The sequence below is a fragment of the Quercus robur genome, chromosome 6 (assembly GCF_932294415.1).
Source record: "Quercus robur chromosome 6, dhQueRobu3.1, whole genome shotgun sequence".
Lineage (NCBI taxonomy): Eukaryota > Viridiplantae > Streptophyta > Magnoliopsida > Fagales > Fagaceae > Quercus > Quercus robur.
In genome coordinates, this window is record NC_065539.1 from 30,366,352 (window position 1) to 30,374,938 (window position 8,587).

The following is an 8,587-nucleotide window of genomic DNA, read 5'->3' on the forward strand; positions in this document are numbered from 1 at the left end:
CCGTTTGAACCTGACCCGAGATAGAAAATTCAATTGTAAATGTAAAAAATCTTTAAAAATTAAAAAACCTCATCCAGGCTTCATTTAAAGATGAAACGGGCTAAGACAGGCCGAAAAATAGAGAAGAAAAATAATTTCCTTCTTATCCGTTCGAACCCGACCCGAGTTAGAAAATTCAAAAATAAATGCAGAAAAATTTTAAAAATTAAAAAACATTATCCAAGCTTCATTTCGAGACGAAACGGGTCAGGACAGGCCGAAAAATAGAGAATAAAAAAAATTTCCTCCCTATATCTGTTTGAACCCGATCCGAGATAGAAAATTCAAATATAAATGCAAAAAAATTTTAAAAATAAAAAAACGTCGTCCAGGCTTCATTTCAAGACGAAAGGGGTGAAGTCAAGCCGAAAAATAGAGAAGAAAAAAAATTTTCTTCCTATCCGTTCGAACTCGACCCGAGTTAGAAAATTCAAAAATAAATGAAAAAAAAATTTAAAAAATTAAAAGACATCATCCAGGCTTCATTTCAAGACGAAACAGGTCGGGACAGGCCGAAAAATAGAGAATAAAAAAAATTTCCTCCCAGTCCGTTCGAACCCGACCCGAGTTAGAAAATTCAAATATAAATGCAAAAAAATTTTAAAAATTAAAAAACAACATCCAGGCTTCATTTAAAGATGAAACGGGCTAAGACAGGCCGAAAAATAGAGAAGAAAAATAATTTCCTTCTTATCCGTTCGAACCCGACCCGAGTTAGAAAATTCAAAAATAAATGCAGAAAAATTTTAAAAATTAAAAAACATTATCCAGGCATCATTTCGAGACGAAACGGGTCTGGCCAGGCCGAAAAATAGAGAATAAAAAAAATTTCCTCCCAGTCCGTTCGAACCCGACCCGAGATAGAAAATTCAAATATAAATGCAAAAACATTTTAAAAATTAAAAAACATCGTCCAGGCTTCATTTCAAGACGAAACGGGCTAGGACAGGCCGAAAAATAGAGAACAAAAATTATTTCCTTCTATCCGTACGAACCCGACCCGAGTTAGAAAATTCAAAAATAAATGCAGAAAAATTTTAAAAATTAAAAGACATCATCCAGGCTTCATTTTAAGACGAAACGGGTCAGGACAGGCCGAAAAATAGAGAATAAAAAAAATTTCATCCCTATCCGTTTGAACCCGACCCGAGTTAGAAAATTCAAATATAAATGCATAAAAATTTTCAAAATTAAAAAAAAGTCGTCCAGGCTACATTTCAAGACGAAACGAGCTAAGACCGGCCGAAAAATAGAGAACAAAAATAATTTCCTTCTTATCCGTTCGAACCCGCCCCGAGTTAGAAAATTCAAAAAATAAATGCAGAAAAATTTTAAAAATTAAAAAACATCATCCAGGCTTCATTTCAAGACGAAACAGGTCAGAACAGGACTAAAAATAGAGAATAAAAAAAATTTCATCCCTATCCGTTTGAACCCGACCTGAGTTAGAAAATTCAAATATAAATGCATAAAAATTTTAAAAATTAAAAAAAAGTCGGCCAGGCTACATTTCAAGACGAAACGAGCTAAGACCGGCCGAAAAATAGAGAACAAAAATAATTTCCTTCTTATCCGTTCGAACCCGACCCGAGTTAGAAAATTCAAAAATAAATGCAGAAAAATTTTAAAAATTAAAAAACATTATCCAGGCTTCATTTCAAGACGAAACGGGTCAGGACAGGCCGAAAAATAGAGAATAAAATAAATTTCCTCCCCATCCGTTTGAACCTGACCCGAGATAGAAAATTCAATTGTAAATGTAAAAAATCTTTAAAAATTAAAAAACCTCATCCAGGCTTCATTTAAAGATGAAACGGGCTAAGACAGGCCGAAAAATAGAGAAGAAAAATAATTTCCTTCTTATCCGTTCGAACCCGACCCGAGTTAGAAAATTCAAAAATAAATGCAGAAAAATTTTAAAAATTAAAAAACATTATCCAAGCTTCATTTCGAGACGAAACGGGTCAGGACAGGCCGAAAAATAGAGAATAAAAAAAATTTCCTCCCTATATCTGTTTGAACCCGATCCGAGATAGAAAATTCAAATATAAATGCAAAAAAATTTTAAAAATAAAAAAACGTCGTCCAGGCTTCATTTCAAGACGAAAGGGGTGAAGTCAAGCCGAAAAATAGAGAAGAAAAAAAATTTTCTTCCTATCCGTTCGAACTCGACCCGAGTTAGAAAATTCAAAAATAAATGAAAAAAAAATTTAAAAAATTAAAAGACATCATCCAGGCTTCATTTCAAGACGAAACAGGTCGGGACAGGCCGAAAAATAGAGAATAAAAAAAATTTCCTCCCAGTCCGTTCGAACCCGACCCGAGTTAGAAAATTCAAATATAAATGCAAAAAAATTTTAAAAATTAAAAAACAACATCCAGGCTTCATTTAAAGATGAAACGGGCTAAGACAGGCCGAAAAATAGAGAAGAAAAATAATTTCCTTCTTATCCGTTCGAACCCGACCCGAGTTAGAAAATTCAAAAATAAATGCAGAAAAATTTTAAAAATTAAAAAACATTATCCAGGCATCATTTCGAGACGAAACGGGTCTGGCCAGGCCGAAAAATAGAGAATAAAAAAAATTTCCTCCCAGTCCGTTCGAACCCGACCCGAGATAGAAAATTCAAATATAAATGCAAAAACATTTTAAAAATTAAAAAACATCGTCCAGGCTTCATTTCAAGACGAAACGGGCTAGGACAGGCCGAAAAATAGAGAACAAAAATTATTTCCTTCTATCCGTACGAACCCGACCCGAGTTAGAAAATTCAAAAATAAATGCAGAAAAATTTTAAAAATTAAAAGACATCATCCAGGCTTCATTTTAAGACGAAACGGGTCAGGACAGGCCGAAAAATAGAGAATAAAAAAAATTTCATCCATATCCGTTTGAACCCGACCCGAGTTAGAAAATTCAAATATAAATGCATAAAAATTTTCAAAATTAAAAAAAAGTCGTCCAGGCTACATTTCAAGACGAAACGAGCTAAGACCGTCCGAAAAATAGAGAACAAAAATAATTTCCTTCTTATCCGTTCGAACCCGCCCCGAGTTAGAAAATTCAAAAAATAAATGCAGAAAAATTTTAAAAATTAAAAAACATCATCCAGGCTTCATTTCAAGACGAAACAGGTCAGAACAGGACTAAAAATAGAGAATAAAAAAAATTTCATCCCTATCCGTTTGAACCCGACCTGAGTTAGAAAATTCAAATATAAATGCATAAAAATTTTAAAAATTAAAAAAAAGTCGTCCAGGCTACATTTCAAGACGAAACGAGCTAAGACCAGCCGAAAAATAGAGAACAAAAATAATTTCCTTCTTATCCGTTCGAACCCGACCCGAGTTAGAAAATTCAAAAATAAATGCAGAAAAATTTTAAAAATTAAAAAACATCATCCAGGCTTCATTTCAAGACTAAACGGGTCAGGACAGGCCGAAAAATAGAGAATAAAATAAATTTCCTCCCCATCCGTTTGAACCTGACCCGAGATAGAAAATTCAATTGTAAATGTAAAAAATCTTTAAAAATTAAAAAACCTCATCCAGGCTTCATTTAAAGATGAAACGGGCTAAGACAGGCCGAAAAATAGAGAAGAAAAATAATTTCCTTCTTATCCGTTCGAACCCGACCCAAGTTAGAAAATTCAAAAATAAATGCAGAAAAATTTTAAAAATTAAAAAACATTATCCAGGCTTCATTTCGAGACGAAACGGGTCAGGACAGGCCGAAAAATAGAGAATAAAAAAAATTTCCTCCCTATATCTGTTTGAACCCGACCCGAGATAGAAAATTCAAATATAAATGCAAAAAAATTTTAAAAATAAAAAAACGTCGTCCAGGCTTCATTTCAAGACGAAAGGTGTGAAGTCAAGCCGAAAAATAGAGAAGAAAAAAAATTTTCTTCCTATCCGTTCGAACCCGACCCGAGTTAGAAAATTCAAAAATAAATGAAAAAAAATTTTAAAAATTAAAAGACATCATCCAGGCTTCATTTCAAGACGAAACAGGTCGGGACAGGCCGAAAAATAGAGAATAAAAACAATTTCCTCCCAGTCCGTTCGAACCCGACCCGAGTTAGAAAATTCAAATATAAATGCAAAAAAATTTTAAAAATTAAAAAACAACATCCAGGCTTCATTTAAAGATGAAACGGGCTAAGACAGGCCGAAAAATAGAGAAGAAAAATAATTTCCTTCCTATCCGTTCGTACCCGACCCGAGTTAGAAAATTCAAAAATAAATGCAGAAAAATTTTAAAAATTAAAAAACATTATCCAGGCATCATTTCGAGACGAAACGGGTCAGGCCAGGCCGAAAAATAGAGAATAAAAAAAATTTCCTCCCAGTCCGTTCGAACCCGACCCGAGATAGAAAATTCAAATATAAATGCAAAAACATTTTAAAAATTAAAAAACATCGTCCAGGCTTCATTTCAGGACGAAACAGGCTAGGACAGGCCGAAAAATAGAGAACAAAAATTATTTCCTTCTATCCGTACGAACCCGACCCGAGTTAGAAAATTCAAAAATAAATGCAGAAAAATTTTAAAAATTAAAAGACATCATCCAGGCTTCATTTTAAGACGAAACGGGTCAGGACAGGCCGAAAAATAGAGAATAAAAAAAATTTCATCCCTATCCGTTTGAACCCGACCCGAGTTAGAAAATTCAAATATAAATGCATAAAAATTTTCAAAATTAAAAAAAAGTCGTCCAGGCTACATTTCAAGACGAAACGAGCTAAGACCGGCCGAAAAATAGAGAACAAAAATAATTTCCTTCTTATCCGTTCGAACCCGCCCCGAGTTAGAAAATTCAAAAAATAAATGCAGAAAAATTTTAAAAATTAAAAAACATCATCCAGGCTTCATTTCAAGACGAAACAGGTCAGAACAGGACTAAAAATAGAGAATAAAAAAAATTTCATCCCTATCCGTTTGAACCCGACCCGAGTTAGAAAATTCAAATATAAATGCATAAAAATTTTAAAAATTTAAAAAAAGTCGTCCAGGCTACATTTCAAGACGAAACGAGCTAAGACCGGCCGAAAAATAGAGAACAAAAATAATTTCCTTCTTATCCGTTCGAACCCGACCCGAGTTAGAAAATTCAAAAATAAATGCAGAAAAATTTTAAAAATTAAAAAACATCATCCAGGCTTCATTTCAAGACGAAACGGGTCAGGACAGGCCGAAAAATAGAGAATAAAATAAATTTCCTCCCCGTCCGTTTGAACCTGACCCGAGATAGAAAATTCAATTGTAAATGTAAAAAATCTTTAAAAATTAAAAAACCTCATCCAGGCTTCATTTAAAGATGAAAAGGGCTAAGACAGGCCGAAAAATAGAGAAGAAAAATAATTTCCTTCTATCCGTACGAACCCGACCCGAGTTAGAAAATTCAAAAATAAATGCAGAAAAATTTTAAAAATTAAAAGACATCATCCAGGCTTCATTTTAAGACGAAACGGGTCAGGACAGGCCGAAAAATAGAGAATAAAAAAAATTTTATCCCTATCCGTTTGAACCCGACCCGAGTTAGAAAATTCAAATATAAATGCATAAAAATTTTCAAAATTAAAAAAAAGTCGTCCAGGCTACATTTCAAGACGAAAAGAGCTAAGACCGGCCGAAAAATAGAGAACAAAAATAATTTCCTTCTTATCCGTTCGAACCCGACCCGAGTTAGAAAATTCAAAAATAAATGCAGAAAAATTTTAAAAATTAAAAAACATCATCCAGGCTTCATTTCAAGACGAAACAGGTCAGAACAGGACTAAAAATAGAGAATAAAAAAAATTTCATCCCTATCCGTTTGAACCCGACCTGAGTTAGAAAATTCAAATATAAATGCATAAAAATTTTAAAAATTAAAAAAAAGTCGTCCAGGCTACATTTCAAGACGAAACGAGCTAAGACCGGCCGAAAAATAGAGAACAAAAATAATTTCCTTCTTATCCGTTCGAACCCGACCCGAGTTAGAAAATTCAAAAATAAATGCAGAAAAATTTTAAAAATTAAAAAACATCATCCAGGCTTCATTTCAAGACGAAACGGGTCAGGACAGGCCGAAAAATAGAGAATAAAATAAATTTCCTCCCCATCCGTTTGAACCTGACCCGAGATAGAAAATTCAATTGTAAATGTAAAAAATCTTTAAAAATTAAAAAACCTCATCCAGGCTTCATTTAAAGATGAAACGGGCTAAGACAGGCCGAAAAATAGAGAAGAAAAATAATTTCCTTCTTATCCGTTCGAACCCGACCCGAGTTAGAAAATTCAAAAATAAATGCAGAAAAATTTTAAAAATTAAAAAACATTATCCAGGCTTCATTTCGAGACGAAACGGGTCAGGACAGGTCGAAAAATAGAGAATAAAAAAAATTTCCTCCCTATATCTGTTTGAACCCGACCCGAGATAGAAAATTCAAATATAAATGCAAAAAAATTTTAAAAATAAAAAAACGTCGTCCAGGCTTCATTTCAAGACGAAAGGTGTGAAGTCAAGCCGAAAAATAGAGAAGAAAAAAAATTTTCTTCCTATCCGTTCGAACCCGACCCGAGTTAGAAAATTCAAAAATAAATGAAAAAAAATTTTAAAAATTAAAAGACATCATCCAGGCTTCATTTCAAGACGAAACAGGTCGGGACAGGCCGAAAAATAGAGAATAAAAACAATTTCCTCCCAGTCCGTTCGAACCCGACCCGAGTTAGAAAATTCAAATATAAATGCATAAAAATTTTCAAAATTAAAAAAAAGTCGTCCAGGCTACATTTCAAGACGAAAAGAGCTAAGACCGGCCGAAAAATAGAGAACAAAAATAATTTCCTTCTTATCCGTTCGAACCCGACCCGAGTTAGAAAATTCAAAAATAAATGCAGAAAAATTTTAAAAATTAAAAAACATCATCCAGGCTTCATTTCAAGACGAAACAGGTCAGAACAGGACTAAAAATAGAGAATAAAAAAAATTTCATCCCTATCCGTTTGAACCCGACCTGAGTTAGAAAATTCAAATATAAATGCATAAAAATTTTAAAAATTAAAAAAAAGTCGTCCAGGCTACATTTCAAGACGAAACGAGCTAAGACCGGCCGAAAAATAGAGAACAAAAATAATTTCCTTCTTATCCGTTCGAACCCGACCCGAGTTAGAAAATTCAAAAATAAATGCAGAAAAATTTTAAAAATTAAAAAACATCATCCAGGCTTCATTTCAAGACGAAACGGGTCAGGACAGGCCGAAAAATAGAGAATAAAATAAATTTCCTCCCCATCCGTTTGAACCTGACCCGAGATAGAAAATTCAATTGTAAATGTAAAAAATCTTTAAAAATTAAAAAACCTCATCCAGGCTTCATTTAAAGATGAAACGGGCTAAGACAGGCCGAAAAATAGAGAAGAAAAATAATTTCCTTCTTATCCGTTCGAACCCGACCCGAGTTAGAAAATTCAAAAATAAATGCAGAAAAATTTTAAAAATTAAAAAACATTATCCAGGCTTCCTTTCGAGACGAAACGGGTTAGGACAGGTCGAAAAATAGAGAATAAAAAAAATTTCCTCCCTATATCTGTTTGAACCCGACCCGAGATAGAAAATTCAAATATAAATGCAAAAAAATTTTAAAAATAAAAAAACGTCGTCCAGGCTTCATTTCAAGACGAAAGGTGTGAAGTCAAGCCGAAAAATAGAGAAGAAAAAAAATTTTCTTCCTATCCGTTCGAACCCGACCCGAGTTAGAAAATTCAAAAATAAATGAAAAAAAATTTTAAAAATTAAAAGACATCATCCAGGCTTCATTTCAAGACGAAACAGGTCGGGACAGGCCGAAAAATAGAGAATAAAAACAATTTCCTCCCAGTCCGTTCGAACCCGACCCGAGTTAGAAAATTCAAATATAAATGCAAAAAAATTTTAAAAATTAAAAAACAACATCCAGGCTTCATTTAAAGATGAAACGGGCTAAGACAGGCCGAAAAATAGAGAAGAAAAATAATTTCCTTCCTATCCGTTCGAACCCGACCCGAGTTAGAAAATTCAAAAATAAATGCAGAAAAATTTAAAAAATTAAAAAACATTATCCAGGCATCATTTCGAGACGAAACGGGTCAGGCCAGGCCGAAAAATAGAGAATAAAAAAAATTTCCTCCCAGTCCGTTCGAACCCGACCCGAGATAGAAAATTCAAATATAAATGCAAAAACATTTTAAAAATTAAAAAACATCGTTCAGGCTTCATTTCAGGACGAAACGGGCTAGGACAGGCCGAAAAATAGAGAACAAAAATTATTTCCTTCTATCCGTACGAACCCGACCCGAGTTAGAAAATTCAAAAATAAATGCAGAAAAATTTTAAAAATTAAAAGACATCATCCAGGCTTCATTTTAAGACGAAACGGGTCAGGACAGGCCGAAAAATAGAGAATAAAAAAAATTTCATCCCTATCCGTTTGAACCCGACCCGAGTTAGAAAATTCAAATATAAATGCATAAAAATTTTCAAAATTAAAAAAAAGTCGTCCAGGCTACATTTCAAGACGAAACG